General features: G+C 51.2%; 1 protein-coding gene across 2 annotated transcripts in view; it reads right to left on the bottom strand.

Moving 5' to 3' along the window:
- Window positions 1–25,912, bottom strand: part of LOC112262560 (serine/threonine-protein kinase TAO3-like) — a 137,322-nt gene that overhangs the window by 69,213 nt on the left and 42,197 nt on the right. For both annotated transcript variants that reach the window (XM_042331338.1, XM_042331339.1), the window contains exon 2: window positions 8,221–8,313. The gene's annotated coding sequence lies outside the window, so the exon portion shown is untranslated. The remainder of the gene's footprint in view (window positions 1–8,220; window positions 8,314–25,912) is intronic.

Genomic DNA, 25,912 nt, shown 5'->3' with positions numbered 1-25,912 from the left:
TCAATATGGTGGTTTCTCACGCTGTGGGCTCCCTGAGGCCACTGCACTGCCATTACTAATTCATCTTCAAACGTGATGCTATGAAAGAAGACCATCAGCCTGCTGAATATTACATTCTACAGCTCTGCTCTGATACACACACGCGGAAACGTCTTCACGGGACCAAAAAGACCAAAATGCACCTGGGGCTTGATATGCATACATTGTTTTAAATGGAGACCCATATAGACCTGGTCCGAGTCAGACCGATCCGAGTGAGGGAAGCAGCAGAAAAGTAATTTTTTTAAGCGACTTTACTAACCAGAGCTGATAAAGAGCGAGAGAAGAGATAGAGAGAGGCAGAGACAGAGAGAGAGAGAGAGAGGTAGAGAGAGAGAGGTAGAGAGAGAGAGAGAGAGAGAGAGGTGCCGCTCTAGCAGGCGGGGGAGGGGCAGTACTGGGAGAGAGAGACACGGAGAGCAGGGAAGAGGGAGGGAGAGACCGCAACCAACCAACAAGCCAACTCTCGCTAGTAGACCAAGAGATGCTATAACTAGGTTATTTATCGTCCACTATGATAGATGCTATAACTAGGTTATTTATCACCCACTATGATAGATGCTACAGCTAGGTTATTTATCACCCACTATGATAGATGCTATAGCTAGGTTATTTATCATCCACTATGATAGATGCTATAGCTAGGTTATTTATCATCCACTATGATAGATGCTATAGCTAGGTTATTTATCATCCACTATGATAGATGCTATAGCTAGGTTATTTATTATCCACTATGATAGATGCTATAGCTAGGTTATTTATCATCCACTATGATAGATGCTATAGCTAGGTTATTTATCATCCACTATGATAGATGCTATAGCTAGGTTATTTATCATCCACTATGATAGATGCTATAGCTAGGTTATTTATCATCCACTATGATAGATGCTATAGCTAGGTTATTTATTATCCACTATGATAGATGCTATAGCTAGGTTATTTATCATCCACTATGATAGATGCTATAGCTAGGTTATTTATCATCCACTATGATAGATGCTATAGCTAGGTTATTTATCATCCACTATGATAGATGCTATAGCTAGGTTATTTATTATCCACTATGATAGATGCTACAGCTAGGTTATTTATCACCCACTGTGATAGATGCTATAGCTCGGTTATTTATCATCCACTATGATAGATGCTATAGCTAGGTTATTTATCATCCACTATGATAGATGCTATAGCTAGGTTATTTATCATCCACTATGATAGATGCTATAGCTAGGTTATTTATCATCCACTATGATAGATGCTATAGCTAGGTTATTTATTATCCACTATGATAGATGCTATAGCTAGGTTATTTATCATCCACTATGATAGATGCTATAGCTAGGTTATTTATCATCCACTATGATAGATGCTATAGCTAGGTTATTTATCATCCACTATGATAGATGCTATAGCTAGGTTATTTATCATCCACTATGATAGATGCTATAGCTAGGTTATTTATCATCCACTATGATAGATGCTATAGCTAGGTTATTTATCATCCACTATGATAGATGCTATAGCTCGGTTATTTATCATCCACTATGATAGATGCTATAGCTAGGTTATTTATCATCCACTATGATAGATGCTATAGCTAGGTTATTTATCATCCACTATGATAGATGCTATAGCTAGGTTATTTATCATCCACTATGATAGATGCTATAGCTCGGTTATTTATCATCCACTATGATAGATGCTATAGCTAGGTTATTTATCATCCATTATGATAGATGCTATAACTAGGTTATTTATCACCCACGATGATAGATGCTATAGCTAGGTTATTTATCATCCATTATAATAGATGCTATAACTAGGTTATTTATCACCCACTATGATAGATGCATGAAGACCTCTAACAAGCAGCACAGGGGTCAATGAACCCCTGATCAACTGAGTCAGCCCAGCTTGAGAGTCACCCACTAGTGCCCGCTGCCCGCACTACAAAGACTCAATACACGCAAGTACACGTACACACACACACACACACACACACACACACACACACACACACACACACACACACGTCAGACTGAAACAGCAGGAGAGCTCTACTCCACTGAGCGCCACCTGGTACAGTGAGATAGATGTTGATAGCTTGGGTGTACAGTGCATTCAGAAAGTATTCACACCCCTTGACTTTTTTCCACATTTAGCTGTGTTACAAAGTGGGATTAAAATGGATTTAATTGTATTTTTTGTTGTAAACAATCTACACAAAATACTATGATGTCAAAGTGGAAGAAATATTCTAACATTTGTAAGAAATTAACTTCATTAATGTGGTTACTACCATGATTCGTGAGAAAGTTAGACACAAAAATCATACCCCCAAGACATGCTAACCTCTCACCATTATAATAATGAAGAATGGCGCCGAAGGAGATTGTTCTATTGCGTGTGTTTTTTCGCATTATTTGTACCTTATTATGTACGTTATGTTTCTGCCACCGTGTCCTATGACCTAAAAGAGCTTCTAGATATCAGGACAGCAATTACTAACCCCATACTGCAGAAATAATTATTTTTCAATGAGTCTGACGAGAATTATTTACAGACGACCGACAAGGCCCTCATCCCTGTCATTCGCAGGAGAAAAAAACAAAGGTATCAGAGACTGAGGTATCAGGGATGAAGGTCCGGGTGCCTTGTAAGGATCCAATGCCGAGATGGCAATCTACTTTTACCATCGGTCCTATTAGCCAACGTACAATCAATTGATAATAAAACAGACGAACTACGATCACATATATCCTACCAACGTGACATTAAAAACCGCATTATCTTATGTTTCACCGAGTCGTGGCTGACCGACGACATGAATTACATACAGCTGGCGTTAACAGTAACTCAAACAGCACTTTCGTGCGTTTTGCCAGCAGCTCTTCGTTGTGCATCCAGCATTGCGCTGTTTATGACTTCAAGCCTATCCAAAAAAATCGGTCCTCCAATAAGCGGTATCGGCGTTGAAAAATCATAATCGGTCGACCTCTAATCTCTATTGCACTCAACACTGCCCTTTCTCACCTGGACAAAAGGAACACCCATGTGAGAATGCTGTTCATTGACTTCAGCTCAGCGTTCAACACCATAGTGCCCTCAAAGCTCATCACTAAGCTAATGACCCTGGGACTAAACAACACCCTCCGCAACTGGATCCTGGACTTCCTGACGGGCCACACCCAGGTGGTAAGGGTAGGTAACAACACATCCTCCACACTGATCCTCAACACGGGGGCCCCCTCAGGGGTGCATGCTCAGTCCCCTCCTGTACTCCCTGTTCACTCATGACTGCATTGCCAGGAACACTCCCAACACCATCATCAAGTTTTCTGATGACACAACAGTGACAACGATGAGACAGCCTATAGGGAGCAGGTCAGAGACCTGGACGTGTGGTGACAGGACAACAACCTCTCCCTCAACGTGATCAAGACAAAGGAGAGGATTGTGGACTACAGGAAAAGGAGGATCGAGTACGCCCCCATTCTCATCGAGGGGGCTGCAGTGGAGCAGGTTGTAAGCTTCAATTTCCTTGGTGTCCACATCACCAACAAACTATCATGGTCCAAACACACTAAGACAGTTGTGAAAAAGCCTATTCCCCCTCAGGAGACTGAAAAGATTTGGCATGGGTCTTCAGATCCTCAAAAGGTTCTACAGCTGCATCATCGAAAGCATCCTGCCTGACTGGTTGCATTGCCTGGTATGGCAATTGCTCTGCCTCCTACCGCAAGGCACTACTACCATAAGGCCCAGTACATCACTGGTGTCTCTATACAATGCGGTGTCAGAGGAAGGCCCCAAAAATTGTCAAAGCCTCCAGCTACCCTAGTCATAGACTGTTACCTACTACATTTACCTACTACGGAGGAAACACCGTACACCTGGCGACCTGGTCAGCGCGCACTGCACTCGGCCCGCCACAGGAGTCGCTAGTGAGTGATGAGCATTTAAATGTGAGTTTACACCTGTTGGTTGAGGGCTTGTCATTCAGCATTTCACTATGAGGTTTACACCTGTTGGTTGAGGGCTTTTGTCAGTCAGCATTTCACTATGAGGTTTACACCTGTTGGTTGAGGGCCTGTCAGTCAGCATTTCACTATGAGGTTTACACCTGTTGGTTGAGGGCTTGTCATTCAGCATTTCACTGGAAGGTCTATATAATAGTCCTATATAACCTAGCTCACTAGTCAGACAGACCGTTCCTCATAATTACGTAGTCCTATAACCTAGCTCACTACAGTAAGACAGACCATTCCTCATTACGTAGTCCTATAACCTAGCTCACTACAGTAAGACAGACCGTTCCTCATCATGACGTAGTCCTATAACCTAGCTCACTACAGTAAGACAGACAGTTCCTCATGACGTAGTCCTATAACCTAGCTCACTACAGTAAGACAGACCGTTCCTCATTACGTAGTCCTATAACCTAGCTCACTACAGTAAGACAGACCATTCCTCATGATGTAGTCCTATAACCTAGCTCACTACAGTAAGACAGACCGTTCCTCATTACGTAGTCCTATAACCTAGCTCACTACAGTAAGACAGACCGTTCCTCATCATTACTTAGTCCTATAACCTAGCTCACTACAGTAAGACAGACCGTTCCTCATCATGACGTAGTCCTATAACGTAGCTCCCTACAGTAAGACAGACCGTTCCTCATCAGAGAGTCACTGCTCCATCACGTGTGCGCCAGACAGACACAAAGGAACTTTAGAAAAGAGGTGCCATTGCCTGCACTCAGCCTCTGCCAAGGCTTCCAACAACATTATCTTTCATCATGCTTGGTCCAGTTGTATTCGATTCTGTGCTATAGTCCAACTGTTGTTTTAGCAGAGGTGGCCAATATCGAATATCACAATGTTTTATGTGTATATAGTCACAATAAGACGATGGTTGACATCGCTCAAACCTAACCAATACAAATCTGCCAAATTGTGCATAATGTATGGTTGTTGGGAAGGACAGAGGGACAGAGAGAGATAATTAGATAATGATCCTTTCACTTTATATTACTAGCATGATATTACAGAGTAGGATTAGTGCTTTTGATATTAAACTGTGGTATTCAATCCCATAGAGAATCACTGCACTTCAGTAAAGCCTTACTATAATCAAGACGGAGAGCCTGGGTTCAGTAATAATGCTTCACATCCCCACTGTGGAGTATACGTGTACTTTACAGTATTAATAACACACGTTAACACATGGTCATTTCGTCTCATATGGATGTGAATGGGTGATTTGTGTTGATTCAATTGTAATGAACATGAACTATAGGACATAGGAGTATGTCTGTGAGGGGGAATTCAGCAGTAGAGATGTGAGATGTATTCTCTCACCGCGCTGAAACATGGGTTATACGCATGCGCACACGGACGGACACACATACAGTAGAGTTCGGAATCAACCACCCCCTCTTCCCTTCGGTAACCCCTCCCTCACCCTCCAACACTAAAACCCAGCCCTCCCTCCTACAGTAAAACCAAGCCCTCCCTCCCTCCATCCATCTGAAAACCCAGCCCTCCCTCCTACAGTAAAACCCAGCCCTCCCTCCTACAGTAAAACCCAGCCCTCCCTCCTACAGTAAAACCCAGCCCTCCCTCCATCAGTAAAACCCAGCCCTCCCTCCATCAGTAAAACCCAGCCCTCCCTCCATCAGTAAAACCAAGCCCTCCCTCCCTCCATCCATCTGAAAACCCAGCCCTCCCTTCTACAGTAAAACCCAGCCCTCCCTCCATCAGTAAAACCCAGCCCTCCCTCCATCAGTAAAACCCAGCCCTCCCTCCATCAGTAAAACCCAGCCCTCCCTCCTCAGTAAAACCCAGCCCTCCCTCCTACAGTAAAACCCAGCCCTCCCTCCTACAGTAAAACCCAGCCCTCCCTCCTACAGTAAAACCCAGCCCTCCCTCCTACAGTAAAACCCAGCCCTCCCTCCTACAGTAAAACCCAGCCCTCCCTCCTACAGTAAAACCCAGCCCTCCCTCCATCAGTAAAACCCAGCCCTCCCTCCATCAGTAAAACCAAGCCCTCCCTCCCTCCATCCATCTGAAAACCCAGCCCTCCCTTCCAGTAAAACCCAGCCCTCCCTCCATCAGTAAAACCCAGCCCTCCCTCCATCAGTAAAACCCAGCCCTCCCTCCATCAGTAAAACCCAGCCCTCCCTCCATCAGTAAAACCCAGCCCTCCCTCCATCAGTAAAACCCAGCCCTCCCTCCTACAGTAAAACCCAGCCCTCCCTCCTACAGTAAAACCCAGCCCTCCCTCCTACAGTAAAACCCAGCCCTCCCTCCTACAGTAAAACCCAGCCCTCCCTCCTACAGTAAAACCCAGCCCTCCCTCCTACAGTAAAACCCAGCCCTCCCTCCATCAGTAAAACCCAGCCCTCCCTCCCTCCTACAGTAAAACCCAACCTTCACTCCTACAGGAAAACCCAGCCTTCCCTCCTACAGTAAAACCCAGTTCTCTCTCCATCCATCCATGTGAAAACCCGGCTCTCTCCATCCATCCACGTGAAAACCCGGCTCTCTCCATCCATCCACGTGAAAACGCGGCCCTCTATCCATCCATCCATTTGAAAACGCGGCCCTCTCTCCATCCATCCACGTGAAAACCCGGCTCTCTCCATCCATCCACGTGAAAACCCGGCTCTCTCCATCCATCCATTTGAAAACGCGGCCCTCTATCCATCCATCCATTTGAAAACGCGGCCCTCTATCCATCCATCCATGCGAAAACCCGGCCCTCCCTCCCTCTGAAAACTCGGCCCTCCCTCTGAAAACTACACCCTACCAAAAATATTGTCTGCCCCCCCCCTCAGCCTTGGCTATGGGCTCCCCAACTCTCTGAGCTCTCTCTGCTGTATGACTCAACAGCCAGCTTTGCTCCTGGCGTTCTGTGTGTATGTGCTTCTCTTCTCCCAGTGAAGTTTAATTCTGAGCGATTGCTCTACAAAGGCAGCAGCAGCATCATCATGCCGGCTTGAGTATGTAGAGCAGTAAGAAAGGAGCAACCACTACCAACCATTAGGGATCAACACACCAGGCATTAGGGTCTCAACACACCAGCCATTAGCGGCTCCAACACGCCAACAATTAGGGGCTCCAACACACCAACCACTAGGGCTAAACATACCAACCATTAGGGGCTCCAACTCACAACACATTAGGGCCTCCAACACGCCAACCATTAGGGGCTCCAACACGCCAACCATTAGGGCCTCCAACACGCCAACCATTAGGGCCTCCAACACGCCAACCATTAGGGCCTCCAACACGCCAACCATTAGGGCCTCCAACACGCCAACCATTAGGGCCTCCAACACACCAACCATTAGGGGCTCCAACACGCCAACCATTAGGGGCTCCAACACGCCAACCATTAGGGGCTCCAACACGCCAACCATTAGGGGCTCCAACACGCCAACCATTAGGGACTCCAACACGCCAACCATTAGGGGCTCCAACAAACCAACCATTAGGGGCTCCAACACACCAACCATTAAGGGCTCCAACACTCCAACCATTAGGGGCTCCAACAAACCAACCATTAGGGGCTCCAACAAACCAACCATTAGGGGCTCCAACACGCCAACCATTAGGGGCTCCAACACGCCAACCATTAGGGGCTCCAACACGCCAACCATTAGGGGCCAACACGCCAACCATTAGGGGCTCCAACACGCCAACCATTAGGGGCTCCAACACACCAACCATTAGGGCTCCAACACGCCAACCATTAGGGCTCCAACACGCCAACCATTAGGGGCTCCAACACGCCAACCATTAGGGGCTCCAACACGCCAACCATTAGGGGCTCCAACACGCCAACCATTAGGGCTCCAACAAACCAACCATTAGGGGCTCCAACATGGATCACAATGAATGACACCAAGATGTTGTCTGTATCATGTACGGTTCACACATCATAGGGTCTTACAGTATAATGACTAGATGTTGTCTGTAACATGTACGGTTCACACATCGTCAGGAAGCAGATACAGGTCTAAAAGGGCCACTTTCATCATGATTTTTAAATGAAGTGAGAATTCCCAGAACAATTTTTGGGATACCAAAAATATTTAGTCGTAATGCCGAAGTGGAATCGCCCCTGTACAGTAGCTGTCTGCTAGTGCCGAACGACCACATGCATCATTACCTTAGTGTGTGATGGAGTTCTGCTGTTCTCTAGGCCAAGAGCGGGTCTATAGTCCACTCAGCTGCTTCATGGCTGGGACATTTGGAGAAAAACCTGAGGAAACAGAGGAAAGAGCATACTTACATAAATAACTCAAGTATAGAAAACTTCAGCATGACATAACTGATCAAAACGGGTTGAAATTACGTAATTCACTTCAACAGAGTTTGTACTTAAACAAATATGTACGTATCAGAAGTGCACTGTAATAATTCATAACCCTTACAGGTTGTTTGAGCACACTGTTAGTGACTAGTACAGAGTACAGTCTAGGCCTATCATACCCTGAGTTGGTTAGGTGGTAGAGCATCCCCATCCACGAAGATACAACAGAGCTCTGGTCTGGCAGCAGCTAGCTAGCTTCAGTACTGTCACATCTACAAGAGATCTGGTCTGGCAGCAGCTAGCTAGCTACAGCACTGTCACATCTACAAGAGATCTGGTCTGGCAGCAGCTAGCTAGCTACAGCACTGTCACATCTACAAGAGATCTTGTCTGGCAGCAGCTAGCTAGCTTCAGTACTGTCACATCTACAAGAGATCTGGTCTGGCAGCAGCTAGCTAGCTACAGCACTGTCACATCTACAAGAGATCTTGTCTGGCAGCAGCTAGCTAGCTTCAGTACTGTCACATCTACAAGTGCTCTGGTCTTGCAGCAGCTAGCTAGCTACATTACTGTCACATCTACAAGAGCTCTGGTCTGGCAGCAGCTAGCTAGCTAGCTATCTACAATAATCACATCCTGTTTACAGTAAGGCACTGACGTTAAACTGCTAAAAATATGGCAAAAAAAAATCTAACTTCAGGTCCTGAATAGAAAGCATTACTTTTGGGGCGAACCTAAGTCCAACATCACATCACAGAGCCACACTTTTCATATTTTCAAGCATTGTGGTGGCTGCATCATGTCATGGGTATGCATCATGTTATGGGTATGCTTGCTATCAACAAGGATTAGTGAAGTCTGGCACCTAGCTCCAGTCTGGACATGCTGTCAGTGGCAAGACAACAAAATAACATGTTGTGAAGTGAACATCCATCCAACCAGACAACAGCCAAAAGAAAAGAGACTCACATTATTCATCCAATGATCGCTGAGCTCTTTCAAGATAACTACTTCCTCTTTCTCCAAATTATTTACTCCTCTCTCTCTAGATAACACAGGCCTCACATCTCTCTCTCTCCTCTAGATAACACAGGCCTCACATCTCTCTCTAGATAACACAGGCCTCACATCTCTCTCTCCTCTAAATAACACAGGCCTCACATCTCTCTCTCTCCTCTAAATAACACAGGCCTCACATCTCTCTCTCTCTCTAGATAACACAGGCCTCACATCTCTCTCCTCAAGATCTCTCCTCAAGATAACACAAGCCTCACATCTCTCTCTCCTCTAGATAACACAGGCCTCACATCTCTCTCTCTCCTCTAGATAACACAGGCCTCACATCTCTCTCTCCTCTAGATAACACAGGCCTCACATCTCTCTCCTCTAGATAACACAGGCCTCACATCTCGCTCTCTCTCTCTAGATAACACAGGCCTCACATCTCTCTCTCTCTCTAGATAACACAGGCCTCACATCTCTCTCTCCTCAAGATCTCTCTCTCTCCTCTAGATAACACAAGCCTCACATCTCTCTCTCTCTCTCCTTTAAATAACACAGGCCTCACAGCTCTCTCTCCTCTAGATAACACAGGCCTCACATCTCTCTCTCCTCTAGATAACACAGGCCTCACATCTCTCTCCTCTAGATAACACAGGCCTAACACATATCTCTCTCCTCTAGATAACACAGGCCTCATCTCTCTCTCCTCTAGATAACACAGGCCTCACATCTCTCTCTCTCCTCTAGATAACACAGGCCTCACATCTCTCTCTCTCCTTCAAGATAACACAGGCCTCACAGCTCTCTCTCCTCTAGATCTCAAGATAACACTCTCTCTAGATAACACAGGCCTCATCTCTCTCCTCTAGATAACACAGGCCTCACATCTCTCTCCTCTAGATAACACAGGCCTCACATCTCTCTCCTCTAGATAACACAGGCCTCACATCTCTCTCCTCTAGATAACACAGGCCTCACATCTCTCTCCTCTAGATAACACAGGCCTCACATCTCTCCTCAAGATAACACAGGCTCCTTCTCAAGATAACACAGGCCTCACATCTCTCTCTCTCCTCTAGATAACACAGGCCTCACATCTCTCTCTAGATAACACAGGCCCCACATCTCTCCTCTAGATAACACAGGCCTCACATCTCTAGATCTCTCTCTAGATAAACAGGCCTCACATCTCTCTCCTCTAGATAACACAGGCCTCACATCTCTCTCTCGCTCCTCTAGATAACACAAGCCTCACATCTCTCGCTCCTCTAGATAACACAAGCCTCACATCTCTCTCTCTCCTCTAGATAACACAAGCCTCACATCTCTCTCTCTCCTCTAGATAACACAAGCCTCACATCTCTCTTTCTAGATAACACAGGCCTCACATCTGTCTCTCTCTAGATAACACAGGCCTCATATCTCTCTCTCCTCTAGATAACACAGGCCTCACATTTCTCTCTCTCTCCTCTAGATAACACAAGCCTCACATCTCTCTCTCGCTCCTCTAGATAACACAACCCTCACATCTCTCTCTTCTAGATATCATAGGTCTCATATCAATTAAAATCAATTCAAAGGGCTTTTCGGCATTGGAAACATTGCCAAAGCAAGTGAAATAGATCAACAGAAGTGAAATAAACAATAAAAAGTAAACATGACAATCACAGGTTTCAAAGGAAAAGACACATCTCAAATGCCATATTATGGCTATTTACTGTACAGTGTTATAACAATGTGAAAATAGTTCAAGTACAAAAGGGAAGAAACAAAATATGGGTTGTATTTACAATGTCTGTTCTTCACTGGTTGTGAATCTTGCTGCTGTGATTGTACACTGTGGTATTTCACCCAGTAGATATGGGAGTTCAGAAAAATCCTCCCTCTAGATACCACAGGCCTCAGATCAGGTATAACAAGCCACAGTTTGAATAATAAAGGACAAAAAGAGGACCTAAATGTATTTTGCTTCTTGTGAGTGTCGCTACATGATTTATAACCGAAAGTGATGCAGAAGGCAGGAGCCTTGGGAAAGTTGAGCTCTCAAGTCTTGCCTTCTTGTCCTCCCTCCTTCAGAAAGAGAGGAGCCAGAGAGAGAGAGAGAGGAGTCAGAGATAGAGAGAGAGGCAGGCAGAGAGAGAGAGGCTGGCAGAGATAGGCAGGAAGAGAGGCAGGCAGAGAGAGAGGCAGGCAGAGAGAAGAGAGAGAGAGAGCAGCAGAGAGAGAGAGAGGGCAGAGAGAGAGAGAGAGAGGCAGAGAGAGAGCAGAGAGATAGAGAGAGAGAGAGAGAGGCAGAGAGAGAGAGGCAGAGAGAGAGGAGAGAGAGGGCAGAGAGAGAGGAGAGAGGCAGAGAGAGAGAGAGAGAGGCAGAGAGAGAGAGAGAGAGATAGAGAGAGGGCAGAGAGAGAGAGGCAGAGAGAGAGAGAGGCAGAGAGAGAGAGAGAGAGAGAGAGAGGCAGAGAGAGAGGAGAGAGAGAGAGGCAGAGAGAGAGAGAGAGAGAGAGAGGCAGAGGCAGAGAGAGATAGAGAGAGAGAGAGAGAGAGAGAGAGAGGCAGAGAGAGAGAGAGAGAAAGAGGCAGAGAGGCAGAGAGATAGAGAGAGAAAGAGGCAGAGAGAGAGAGAGAGAGAGAGGCAGAGAGAGAGAAAGAGGCAGAGAGAGAGGCAGAGAGAGAGAGAGGCAGAGAGAGAGCAGAGAGAGAGAGAGAGAGAGAGAGGCAGAGAGAGAGAGAGAGAGAGAGGCAGAGAGAGAGAGAAAGAGGCAGAGGCAGAGAGAGAGAGAGAGGCAGAGAGAGAAAGAGGCAGAGAGAGAGAGAGCAGAGAGAGAAAGAGGCAGAGAGAGAGAAAGAGGCAGAGAGAGAGGAGAGCAGAGAGAGAGAGGCAGAGAGAGAGAGAGGCAGAGAGCAGAGAGAGAGAGGGAGAGAGGCAGAGGCAGAGAGGCAGAGGAGAGAGAGGCAGAGAGAGAGAGGCAGAGAGAGAGCAGAGAGAGAGAGGCAGAGAGAGAGAGAGGCAGAGAGAGAGGCAGAGAGAGAGAGAAAGAGGCAGAGGCAGAGAGAGAGAGAGAAAGAGGCAGAGAGAGAGAAAGAGGCAGAGAGAGAAAGAGGCAGAGAGAGATAGAGAAAGAGGCAGAGAGAGAGAGAGAGGCAGAGATAGAGAAAGAGGCAGAGAGAGAGAGAGAGGCAGAGAGAGAGAGAGAGGCAGAGAGAGAGAGAGAGGCAGAGAGAGAGAGAGAGGCAGAGGCAGAGGAGAGAGAGAGAGAGAGAGGCAGAGGCAGAGAGAGAGAGCAGAGGCAGAGAGGCAGAGAGAGAGAGGCAGAGCAGAGAGAGAGGCAGAGAGAGAGAGGCAGAGAGAGAGAGGCAGAGAGAGAGAGGCAGAGAGAGAGAGGCAGAGAAAGAGAGGCAGAGGCAGAGAGAGAGAGGCAGAGGCAGAGAGAGCAGAGGCAGAGAGAGAGGCAGAGGCAGAGAGAGAGAGGCAGAGAGGAGAGAGAGAGAGAGGCAGGCAAAGAGAGAGAGAGCATGGCAGAGAGAGAGAGGCAGGCAAAGAGAGAGAGAGGCAGGCAGAGGCAAAAGAGAGAGAGCATGGCAGAGAGAGAGAGAGGCAGGCAAAGAGAGAGAGAGGCAGGCAGAGGCAGAGAGAGAGCAGAGAGAGAGAGAGAGAGGCAGGCAAAGAGAGAGAGAGATGGCAGAGAGAGAGATGCAGGGAGAGAGAGAGATGCAGGGAGAGAGAGAGATGCAGGGAGAGAGAGAGATGCAGGGAGAGAGAGAGATGCAGGGAGAGAGCGAGAGAGAGAGAGATGCAGGGAGAGAGAGCGAGGCAGAGAGCGAGAGATTGGCCAGAGGTTGAGAGAGAGAATGAGGGGGAGAAAGAGGGTCCTATATTTTGTGTGTGATGTGACTAACAGTGCTAGGTCAGAGAACGCCTCGTAGCCAAGGGCAGGAGACGGCCTTCAGACACTGTTATTGCTGTGTGTGTGTGTGTGTGTGTGTGTGTGTTAGACTGTGTATGTGAGAGTGTGTGAGTGATCTATGTGCAGGACAAACTGTGAGTACATGTGCAGACATCCTTCAGACACTCATTGATGTGTGTGAGTACGTCAGTGTGTGATTATTAGTGTGTGTACCCATGACAGTGTGTGTATGTACCCATGACAGTGTGTGTGTACCCATGACAGTGTGTGTACCCATGACAGTGTGTGTACCCATGAGAGTGTGTATGTGTACCCATGACAGTGTGTGTGTGTACCCATGACTGTGTGTGTGTGTACCCATGACAGTGTGTGTGTGTACCCATGACAGTGTGTGTGTGTACCCATGACAGTGTGTGTGTACCCATGACAGTGTGTATGTACCATGACAGTGTGTGTGTGTACCATGACAGTGTGTGTAGGGCAGTGTGGGGGAGGAGAGAAAAGAGAGAAGGAGGGAGGGAGAGAGGGGGGGAGGAAGAGAGAGAGAGAGGGGAGGGAAGGAGAGAGAGAAGGGGAGGGAAGGAGAGAGAGGGGGGAGGGAAGGAGAGAGAGAGGGGGGAGAGAGAGAGGGGGAGGGAGAGAGAGAGAGAGAGGGGGGGAGAGAGAGAGAGAGAGAGAGAGAGAGAGGGGGGGGAGAGAGAGAGAGAGAGGGGGAGGGAGAGAGAGAGAGAGAGGGGGAGGGAGGGAGAGAGAGAGGGGGGGGGGAGGAGAGAGAGAGAGAGAGGGGGAGGGAGGGAGAGAGAGAGGGGGGGAGGAGAGAGAGAGAGAGAGGGGGAGGGAGAGAGAGAGAGAGAAGGGGGAGGGGAGAAGGGGGAAGGGGAGGGAGAGAAGGGAAGGGAGGTTGAAGGAAGGGAGGTTGGATGGAGGGAGGGATGGATGGAGGAGGGAGGGAGAGGGAGAGAGGAAGAAGGGAAAGAGGAAGGGAGAGAGAGAAGGGAGAGAGGAAGGGGAGGGAGAGAGAGAGGGGAAGGGGAGGGAGAGAGAGAGAGAGAGAGAGAGGGGAAGGGAGGGAGAGAGGGGAAGGGGAGGGAAAGATGGAGGGGAAGGGAGGGAGAGAGAGGGAGAGAGAGGGGCAGGAGGGAGGGGGGAGAGGAAGGAGAGGCGGAGAGGAAGAGGAAGGAGAGGGGGAGAGGAAGGGAGAGGGAGAAGGGAGAGAGAGAGGGGAAGGGGAGGGGAGGGATAGAGAGAGTGGAAGGAGAGGGTGAGAGAGAGAGGGGAAGGGGAGGGAGAGAGAGAGGGGAAGGGGAGGGAGAGATAGAGGGGAAGGGAGGGGCAGGGGGAGGGAGAGGGGGAGAGGAAGAGGAAGGAGAGGGGGAGAGGAAGGGAGAGGGAGAAGGGAGAGGGGAAGGGAGAGGGAGAAGGGGGAGAGGAAGGGAGAGGGAGAAGGAGAGGGGAAGGGAGAGGGAGAAGGGGGAGAGGGAGAGGGAGAGGAAGGGAGAGGGAGAGAGGAAGGGAGAGGGAGAGAGGAAGGGAGAGGGAGAGGGAGAGAGGAAGTGAGAGGGAGAGGGAGAGAGGAAGGGAGAGAGCGGAGGTAGGAGGGAGGGAGGAGCAAACTGGAATGTTATTTGGCCTTAAACAGAGAGTACATAGTGGCAGAATACCTTCCTAACCTCCTGCCCAATGTATGACCGTTTTAGAGACACATATTTCCCTCAGATTACACAGATCAACAAAGAATTCGAAAACAAACCCAATTTTGATAAACTCCCATATCTACTGGGTGGAATTCCACAGTGACATCACAGCAGCAACGCCTCGTAGCCAAGGGCAGGAGACGGCCTTCAGACACTGTTATTGCTGTGTGGCTGTGTGTGTGTGTGTCTGTGTTAGACTGTGTATGTGAGAGTGTGTGAGTGATCTATGTGCAGGACAAACTGTGAGTACATGTGCAGACATCCTTCAGACACTCATTGATGTGTGTGAGTACATCAGTGTGTGATTATTAGTGTGTGTACCCATGACAGTGTGTGTGTGTCCATGACAGTGTGTGTGTATGTACCCATGACAGTGTGTGTATGTACCCATGACAGTGTGTGTATGTACCCATGACAGTGTGTGTATGTACCCATGACAGTGTGTGTGTGGGGATGACAGGGTGGGAGAGAGAGAGGGAGGGAGAGAGAGAGAGTGGGAGGAGAGAGAGAGAGAGAGAGAGAGGGGGAGAGAGAGGGAGAGAGGGGGAGAGAGAGGGAGAGAGGGGGGAGAGAGAGGGAGAGAGGGGAGAGAGAGAGGAGGGAGGGAGGAGGGAGGGAGAGAGGAGGGAGGGAGAGGAGGGAGGGAGAGGGGGAGAGGAAGAGGAGGGAGAGGAAGAGGAGGGAGAGGGGGAGAGGAAGAGGAGGGAGAGGAAGAGGAGGGAGAGGGGGAGAGGAAGAGGAGGGAGAGGAAGAGGAGGGAGAGGAAGAGGAGGGAGAGGAAGAGGAGGGAGAGGAAGAGGGAGGAGAGGGGGAGAGGAAGAGGAGGGAGAGAGGAAGGGAGAGGGAGAAAGGAAGGGAGAGGCAGAGAGGAGAGGGAGAAGGGAGAGGAAGGGAGAGAGAAAAGGGAGAGTGAGAGAGGGAGGTAGGAGCAAACTGGAATGTTATTTGGCCCTAAACAGAGAGTACATTGTGGCAGAATACCTGTCCACTGTGACTGACCCAAAATTAGGGAAAGCTTTGACTATGTACTGTGAGCATAGCCTTGCTATTGAGAAAGGCCGCAGTAGGCAGACATGGCTCTCAAGAGAAGACAGGCTATGTGCACACTGCCCACAAAATGAGGTGGAAACTGAGCTGCACTTCCTAACCTCCTGCCCAATATATGACCATATTAGAGACACATATTTCCCTCAGATTACACAGATCAACAAAGAATTCGAAAACAAATCCAATTTTGATAAACTCCCATATCTACTGGGTGAAATACCGCAGTGTGCCATCACAGCAGCAAGATTTGTGACCTGTTGACACGAGAAAAGGGCAACCAGTGAAGAACAAACACCATTGTAAATACAACCCATATTTATGCTTATTTATTTTCCCTTTTGTACTTTAACCATTTATTCATCGTTACAACACTGTATAGAGACATAATATGACATTGGTAATGTCTTTACTCTTTTGGAACTTCTGTGAGTGTAATATTTACTGTTCATAATTATTGTTTATTTCACTTTGTATATTATGCCAATAAAGCCCCTTGAACTGAATTGAGAAAGGATAGATGGTGAGGAGAGAGGAGGGGAGGGAGGGAGTAGGAGAGAGGAGAGGAGAGAGAGAGGAGAGGAGAGAGAGGGAGGAGGAGGAGAGGAGGGGAGGAGGAGGAGAGGAGGGGAGGAGAGAGGAGAGGAGGGGAGTAGGGGAGTAAGAGAGGAGAGGAGGAGAGGAGAGGAGAGGAGAGGAGAGAGAGAGGAGAGAGGGAGGAGAGAGAGAGGAGAGGAGAGGAGGGGAGGAGAGGAGGGGAGTAGGGGAGTAGGAGAGGAGAGAGAGGGGAGGAGGAGAGGGGGAGGGAGGGGAGGAGGAGAGGAGGGAGGGGAGGAGAGGGGAGGAGAGGAGGGGAGAGAGGAGGGGAGAGGAGAGGAGAGGGGGGAGTAGGGGAGTAGGGAGGAGGGGAGTAGTGGTGGGGGGGAGGGGAGTAGTGGTGGGAGAGAGGGGGAGGGGAGTAGTGGTGGGAGAGTGAGGGAGGGAGTAGTGGTGGAGAGAGGAGGAGGGGAGTAGGGGAGTGAGAGAGGAGGGGAGTAGGGGAGTGAGAGAGGAGGGGAGTAGGGGAGTGGGAGAGGAGGAGGGGAGGGGAGAGGAGGGGAGGAGGGGAGGGGAGGAGAGGAGGGAAGGAGGGGAGGGGAGTAGGGAGTAGGGGAGTGAGAGAGGAGGGGAGTAGGGGAGTGAGAGAGGAGGGGAGTAGGGGAGTGAGAGAGGAGGGGAGTAGGGGAGTGGGAGAGGAGGGGAGTGAGAGAAGAGGGAAGGAGGGAGTGGGAGTAGGGGAGTAGGGGAGTGCGAGTAGGGGAGTAGGGGAGTGAGAGAGGAGGGAGTAGGGAGGAGGGGAGTAGGGGAGTGAGAGAGGAGGGGAGGAGGAGAGGGGAGGAGGTGAGGAGTAGGAGAGGAGAGTAGGAGGGGAGTAGGAGAAGGAGAGGAGTAGGAGAGGAGAGAGGAGTAGGAGAGGAGAGAGGAGGAGAGGAGTAGGAGTAGGAGAGCAGAGAGGAGGGGAGTAGGAGAGGAGAGAGGCGTAGGAGAATGAGAGGAGAGAGGAGGGGAGAAGGAGAGGAGAGAGGATAGGAGAAGGAGAGGAGAGAAGAGGGGAGAAGGAGAGGAGAGAAGAGGGGAGGGGAGGAGAGAAGAGGGGAGAAGGGGAGGAGAGGGGAGGGGAGGAGGAGCGAGGGAGGGGGAGGAGGGGAGTAGAGGAGGGGAGTAGGAGGGGGAGTAGAGAGGGAGGAGGAGGAGGGGGAGGATGGGATTAGGAGGGGATTAGAGAGGAGGGGAGTAGAGAGGAGGGAGAGGGAGAGGAGGGGAGTAGAGAGGAGGGGATTAGAGAGGAGGGGAGTAGGGGAGAGAGAGGGCAGTAGAGGAGGAGAGGAGGGGAGGAGAGGGAGGGGAGTAGGGGAGGAGAGAGGATGGGAGGCGCGGGTAGGGAGGGGAGGAGAGAGGAGGGGAGGAGATAGGAGGGGAGGAGGTAGGAGGGGAGGAGGTAGGAGGGGAGGAGCAAGAGGAGGGGAGGAGATAGGAGGGGAGGAGCAAGGAGGGGAGGAGAGAGGAGGGGAGGAGCGAGGAGGGGAGCATGGGAGTGAGAGGGAGGGGAGTGAGAGAGGAGGGGAGTAGGGAGTAGGGGAGTGGGGAGTAGGGAGGAGGGGAGTAGGGAGTAGGGAGGGGAGGGGAGTAGGTAGTAGGGGAGGAGAGAGGAGGGGAGTAGGGGAGGAGAGAGGAGGTGAGAAGGGGAGTAGGGGAGAAGGGTGAGAAGGGGAGTAGGGAGGAGGGGAGTAGGTAGGAGGGGAGTAGGGAGGAGGGGAGTAGGGAGGAGAGAGGGGAGTAGGGAGGAGGGGAGGGGAGAGGGGGGAGAGAAGGGGAGGGGAGAGGGGAGAGGAGAGGAGGGGAGAGGAGGGGAGTAGGAGAGGGGAGGGGGAGAGGAGGGGAGGGGAGAGGAGGGGAGAGGAGGGGAGTAGGAGAGGGGAGGGAGAGGAGGGGAGTAGGAGAGGGGAGAGGGAGAGGAGGGGAGTAGGGAGAGGGGAGAGGAGGAGGGGTAGGAGAGAGCGGAGGGGAGAGGAGGGGGGGAGCGGAGGGGGAGAGGGGGGAGAGGAGAGGAGGGGAGAGGAGGGGAGTAGGGAGAGGGGAGAGGAGAGGGGAGAGGGAGGGGGGAGTAGGGGAGAGAGGGGAGGGAGAGGGGAGAGGGAGGGGAGTAGGAGAGCGGAGGGGAGTAGGAGAGCGGAGGGGAGTAGGAGAGCGGAGGGGAGAGGAGGGGAGTAGGAGAGCGGAGGGGAGAGGAGGGGAGTAGGAGAGGGGAGTAGGAGAGCGGAGGGGAGAGGAGGGGAGTAGGAGAGCGGAGGGGAGAGGAGGGGAGTAGGAGAGCGGAGGGGAGAGGAGGGGAGTAGGGAGAGGGGAGAGGAGGGGATGGGAGGATGGGAGGAGAAGGAGAGGGAGAGGAGGGGAGTAGGAGAGCAGAGGGGAGAGGAGGGGAGTAGGAGAGCAGAGGGGAGAGGAGGGGAGTAGGAGAGCAGAGGGGAGAGGAGGGGAGTAGGAGAGCAGAGAGAGAGGAGGGGAAAAGGAGAGGAGAGAGGAGGGGAAAAGGAGAGGAGAGAGGAGGGGAAAAGGAGAGGAGAGAGGAGGGGAAAGGAGAGGAGAGAGGAGGGGGAAGGAGAGGAGGGGAGGAGGGGAGGGGGAGGGGGAGGAGGGAGAGGGGAGGGGGAGGGGGGAGTAGAGGAGGGGGAGGAGGGGAGTAGAGGAGGGGGAGGAGGGGAGTAGAGGAGGGGGGGAGGGGAGTAGAGGAGGGGGTGGAGGGGAGTAGAGGAGGGGGTGGAGGGGAGAGAGGAGGGGAGGAGAGAGGAGGGGAGGAGAGAGGAGGGAAGGAGAGAGGAGGGAGGAGGGAAGGAGAGAGGAGGGGAGGAGCGAGGAGGGGGAGGAGGGGAGAGGAGGGGAGTAGGAGAGCGGAGGGGGTAGGAGAGCGGAGGGGAGTAGGAGAGCGGAGGGGAGTAGGAGAGCGGAGGGGAGTAGGAGAGCGGAGGGGAGTAGGAGAGCGGAGGGGAGAGGAGGGGAGTAGGAGAGGGGAGTAGGAGAGCGGAGGGAGAGGAGGGGAGTAGGGAGCGGAGGGGAGAGGAGGGGAGTAGGAGAGGGGAGAGGAGAGGATGGGAGTAGGAGAAGGAGAGGGGAGAGGAGGGAGTAGGAGAAGGAGAGGGGAGAGGAGGGGAGTAGGAGAGCAGAGGGGAGAGGAGGGGAGTAGGAGAGCAGAGGGGAGAGGAGGGGAGTAGGGAGAGCAGAGGGGAGAGGAGGGGAGTAGGAGAGCAGAGGGGAGAGGAGGGGAGTAGGAGAGAGAGGAGGGGAGAGGAGAGGAGAGGAGGGGAGTAGGAGAGGAGAGTAGGAGGGGAAAAGGAGAGGAGAGTAGGAGGGGAAAAGGAGAGGAGAGAGGAGGGGAAAAGGAGAGGAGAGAGGAGGGGAAAAGGAGAGGAGAGAGGAGGAGGGGAAAAGGAGAGGAGAGAGGAGGGGAGAAGGAGAGGAGAGGAGGGGAGAAGGAGAGGAGAGAGAGGGGAGAGGGGAGGGGGAGTAGAGGAGAGGGAGGAGGGGAGTAGAGGAGGGGGAGGAGGGGAGTAGAGGAGGGGGAGGGAGGGGAGTAGAGGAGGGGGAGGAGGGGAGTAGAGGAGGGGAGGAGGGGAGTAGAGGAGGGGGAGGAAGGGAGTAGAGGAGGGGAGGGGTGGAGGGGAGGAGAGGAGAGAGGAGGGAAGGAGAGAGGAGGGGAGGAGGGAAGGAGAGAGGAGGGGAGGAGGGAAGGAGAGAGGAGGGGAGGAGGGAAGGAGAGAGGAGGGGAGGAGCGAGGAGGGGGAGGAGGGGAGTAGGAGGGGAGTAGAGGAGGGGAGTAGAGAGTAGAGTGGAGGGGAGGAGGGGAGGAGAGAGGAGGGGAGTAGGGGAGTAGAGAGGAGTAGAGAGGGCAGTAGGGGAGTAGAGAGGGGAGGAGGAGAGGAGGGGAGTAGGGGAGGAGAGAGGATGGGAGGCGCGGGTAGGGGAGGAGAGAGGAGGGGAGGAGCGAGGAGGGGAAGAGAGTGGAGGGGAGGAGCAAGGAGGGGAGGAGAGTGGAGGGGAGGAGCGAGGAGGGGAGGAGAGGAGTAGAGAGTAGGGGAGGATGGAAGGGGGGGGGAGAAGAGGAGAGAGGAGTGAGACATGAATTATTTTCTTTTTTTTTAGGGGCTAATATTAAGCCGATTTTGGCTGCTGCTCAGCTGGTGGGCTCCCCCAGTCTGGGGAAATTAATTGGACTAGAATCTAACCGTATTAATGTCACAGAACTAGATGCAGCTCTAAAGATGAGTGCCATTTGTAGAGGGAGTCATAGGTTGTGTGTGTCTCTGTGTGTGTGTGTGTGTGTGTGTGTGTGTCTGTGTGTGTGCGTGCTTATGTGTATGCGCGCACGCATGTGCGTCAGTGTCTTAAATCTAGCATTGGGTTTAAGTAGGTCCACAGACACACAGAGATCCACAGACACACAGAGATCCACAGACAAACAAATATAAAATGGACTGATTCAATATGTTGCCGACTAACAAAGATGATACACACATAGACCAGATGTCTACAGCCGGTTACAGTAAGTACAAACAGGACATGAACTCCCACAACCCTCCAAACTCGACAGAATGTCCTGTTTTGGTGGCAGCGCCACATGCTGTTGGTGTGATTTTATAGACGTGACTTATCTCAGATAGGGTGACTGATAAGAGGGCACGCAGACACAGACACACAGACTCCTGCTACAGAACAGGATTTATAGCTTTCAAAGCAGTCTGGGGAGCTAGCTCTACCGTATTCAGAGCAGTCTGAGGAGCTTGCTCTACCGTATTCAGAGCAGTCTGAGGAGCTAGCTCTACCGTATTCAGAGCAGTCTGAGGAGCTAGCTCTACCGTATTCAGAGCAGTCTGAGGAGCTAGCACTAACGTATTCAGAGCAGTCTGAGTAGCTAGCTCTACCGTATTCAGAGCAGTCTGAGGAGCTAGCTCTACCGTATTCAGAGCAGTCTGGGGAGCTAGCTCTACCGTATTCAGAGCAGTCTGAGGAGCTAGCTCTACTGTATTCAGAGCAGTCTGAGGAGCTAGCTCTACTGTATTCAGAGCAGTCTGAGGAGCTAGCTCTACCGTATTCAGAGCAGTCTGAGGAGCTAGCTCTACCGTATTCAGAGCAGTCTGAGGAGCTAGCTCTACCGTATTCAGAGCAGTCTGAGGAGCTAGCTCTACTGTATTCAGAGCAGTCTGAGGAGCTAGCTCTACTGTATTCAGAGCAGTCTGAGGAGCTAGCTCTACTGTATTCAGAGCAGTCTGAGGAGCTAGCTCTACCGTATTCAGAGCAGTCTGAGGAGCTAGCTCTACCGTATTCAGAGCAGTCTGAGGAGCTAGCTCTACCGTATTCAGAGCAGTCTGAGGAGCTAGCTCTACCGTATTCAGAGCAGTCTGAGGAGCTCGCTCTACCGTATCCAGAGCAGTCTGAGGAGCTAGCTCTACTGTATTCAGAGCAGTCTGAGGAGCTAGCTCTACTGTATTCAGAGCAGTCTGAGGAGCTAGCTCTACCGTATTCAGAGCAGTCTGAGGAGCTAGCTCTACTGTATTCAGAGCTTAGTGACGCAAAATAATACGACGGCTCTTTAGAAGACTATGAATCATGGGAGTGAGGCTACATAGATCAGCCTTTAGGTACCAGTAGTCTTTGAATCTGGGGCCTTACTCAGGAACAGTCTCAAAATAGAAGAGGAGCTTCCAGGAAAAGTTTAGTCTTTGAGATCATGATAAATAATAAAACGGACAGGGAGAAGCTGATCCTAGATCAGCACTGCTGCTCCGTCACCATTTAGGCATAAAGGCTCTGGCCCACTACGTAAGCAATAAGGCACGAGGTGGTGTGGTGTATGGCCAATATACCATGGATAATGGCCGTTCTTATGGATACCAACTCTTAGTTGTGGGCCATATCCCACAAACCTCGGAGGTGCTTCATTGCTAATATAAACTGGTTATCAACTTATTTATAGCAATCCAAATAAACAGTTTGTCATACCGATGGTATATGGGCTGATTTACAATGGCAGTCAGCCAATCACTCATTCAGGGCTGGAACCAGCCTGTTTACACTAACCAGTAAAGCACATGGCCCACCCCTACAGTTCACTCCAGGACTTTTCCCTTTACAGTTATATGCCTATACTCAGAGTGACAACTTCACCGGGGAGGACTATAGCCCTTCATAGTAGCTACTGAATGTCGTTTAGTCTCACCGATGGACTGTTTCGTTTGGTACTTTACATCGCCAATCAATCTTAATCTCAGCCGTTCAGTTAAAAAGGTACTAACTAGAAAAACATGATGGAGCTAGTGGTACATCATAACAGATGGAGCTAGTGGTACATCATAACAGATGGAGCTAGTGGTTCATCATAACAGATGGAGCTAGTGGTACATCATAACAGATGGAGCTAGTGGTACATCATAACAGATGGAGATAGTGGTACATCATAACAGATGGAGGTAGTGGTACATCATAACAGATGGAGGTAGTGGTACATCATAACAGATGGAGATAGTGGTACATCATAACAGATGGAGGTAGTGGTACATCATAACAGATGGAGATAGTGGTACATCATAACAGATGGAGAAAGTGGTACATCATAATAGATGATGGAGATAGTGGTACATCATAACAGATGGAGATAGTGGTACATCATAACAGATGATGGAGATAGTGTTACATCATAACAGATGATGGAGATAGTGGTACATCACAACAGATGGACATAGTGGTACATCATAACAGATGATGGAGATAGTGGTACATCATAACAGATGGAGATAGTGGTATCATAACAGATGATGGAGATAGTGGTACATCACAACAGATGGACATAGTGGTACATCATAACAGATGATGGAGATAGTGGTACATCATAACAGATTATGGAGATAGTGGTACATAATAACAGAAGGAGATAGTGGTACATCATAACAGATGATGGAGATAGTGGTACATCATAACATATGGAGATAGTGGTACATAATAACAGAAGGAAATAGTGGTACATAATAACAGATGATGGAGATAGTGGTACATCATAACTGATGGAGATAGTGGTACATCATAACTGATGGAGATAGTGGTACATAATAACTGATGGAGATAGTGGTACATCATAACAGATGGAGATAGTGGTACATCATAACAGATGGAGATAGTGGTACATCATAACATACGCTCTTCACCTAGACTCAACGCGCGCTCGCACAGTCCCCTCTCCCCTAGACCTCCTCCTCTCCCCCCACGCTGCCCTAGTCCTCTCCTCACCCCCCCACACTACCCTAGTCGTCCTCCTCCCCCTGCGCTCCCCCAGTCCCATCCCTGCACTCACCCAGTCCTCCCCCTCCCCTGCGCGCTTCCCTCCTCATCCTCCCTCCCCCCGCGCGCTCCCATAGTCCTCCTCCTCCTCCTCCTCCCTCCCCCGCGCTCACCTAGTGCTCCTCCAACTCCTCCTCTCCCCCCGCGCGCCCCCCTAGTCGTCCTCCTCCTCTCCCCCCGCGCGCTCCCCTAGTCCCCCTAGTCCTCATCCTCCTCCTCCTCTCCCCCGAGTGCTGCCCTCCCCCCCCCCCAAGTCATCCTCTCCCCCGCGCGCTCCTCTAGTCCTCCTCCTCTCTCCCCCGCGCGCTCCTCTAGTCCTCCTCCTCCTCTCCCCGCGCGCTCCCCTAGTCCTCCTCCTCCCCCCCTCCTCCCCTCCCCCTCCTCCTCCTCCCCCCGCGCTCCCCTAGTCCTCCTCCTCCTCTCCCCCCGCGCGCTCCCCTAGTCCTCCTCCTCCTCCTCCCCTCCTCCTCCTCCTCCTCCTCCTCCTCCTCCTCCTCCTCCTCCTCCTCCTCCTCCTCCTCCTCCTCCCCTCCTCCTCCCCCTCCCCCAGCTCCTCCTCCTCCCCTAGTCCTCCCCTCCTCCCCCGCGCTCCCCTAGTCCTCCTCCCTCCCCCCGCGAGCTGCCCTAGTCCTCCTCCTCCCCCCGCGAGCTGCCCTAGTCCTCCTCCTCCCCCCGCGAGCTCCCCTAGTCCTCCTCCTCCCCCGCGAGCTGCCCTAGTCCTCCCCCTCCTGCCCCCCGCGAGCTGCCCTAGTCCTCCTCCTCCCCCCCAGCTGCCCTAGTCCTCCTCCTCCCCCGCGAGCTGCCCTAGTCCTCCTCCTCCCCCCCGCGAGCTGCCCTAGTCCTCCTCCTCCCCCCGCGAGCTGCCCTAGTCCTCCCCCTCCCCCCCTAGAGCAGCTGCCCTAGTCCCCCTCCTCCCCCCGCGAGCTGCCCTAGTCCTCCTCCTCAGTCCTCTCCCCCCGGGCGCTACCCCAGGCCTCTCCCAATCCTTCTCCTCCGTGCACTCCCTAGTCATCCTCATTCCCCACCCACTCCCAGCACTCTCCCAATCCTCATCCCCACCCCTCCCCCTCTCCCCCTCATCCTCCCCCCTCCCCCCCGCATGCTCCCCTAGTCCTCCTCATCACCACCAGCGCTCCCCTAGCCCTCCTCCACACGCTCCCTCAGACCCCCTAGTGTGTGTGTGTGTGTGTGTGTGTCACACACACACACACACACACACACACACACACACACACACACCTAAACTAATCCAGTCATGTAACTCCACAGAGGACACTAACCATGTTATCTGTTAACATCTGACGGATCATCTTCTGTTCTCACACAAAACACACGTTAGACTGTGATCTGCCACTTCGGTGCTGCTCCATATATAGCACTAACCCCACACTTACTCTGTTATATGACCTGTATCTAATCTAAAGGAAACCTTAGTGTCAGGACATTAAACATTGACTGTAGCAGTGGTTCATCCAACCTGCATTGACCTGAGCAAGTGTGTATTCTGCCCAGCCCACTTCCACAGCTGGAAAGCCTGGGCTTGTGTGTGCGCGCGTTTGAGAGACAAAACAGCCATGGAAATAAAGCTGAATAGATTTAGGCTCAGACTAATAATGTATACTGAACAAAAATATAAAACGCAACATATAAAGTGTTTCCATGATTCAGGAGCATGAAATAAAACAGAGCCATAAGCAAAAAGCTTACTCCTCTCTCATGTTGTGCACAGATTTTTTTTTAACATCCCTGTTAGTGAGAAGTTCTCCTTTGCCAAGACAATCCATCCTCCAGACAGCTGTGGCATATCAAGAAGCTGAACAGCATGATCAATACACAGGTGCACCTTGTGTTTGGGGACAATCACAAGGCTACTCCAAAATGTGCCGTTTTGACACAACACAGTGCCACAGATGTCTCAAGTTTTGAGGGAGTGTGCAATTGGTCTAACAGTATAACTTTAGACCGTCCCCTCGCCCATACCCGGGCGTGAACCAGGGACCCTCTGCACAAATCAACAACAGTCACCCACGAAGCATC

The sequence above is a fragment of the Oncorhynchus tshawytscha genome, linkage group LG12, assembly GCF_018296145.1.
Source record: "Oncorhynchus tshawytscha isolate Ot180627B linkage group LG12, Otsh_v2.0, whole genome shotgun sequence".
Lineage (NCBI taxonomy): Eukaryota > Metazoa > Chordata > Actinopteri > Salmoniformes > Salmonidae > Oncorhynchus > Oncorhynchus tshawytscha.
Note: the sequence above shows the minus strand (reverse complement) of the source record. Positions and strands in the feature narration are given on the sequence as shown.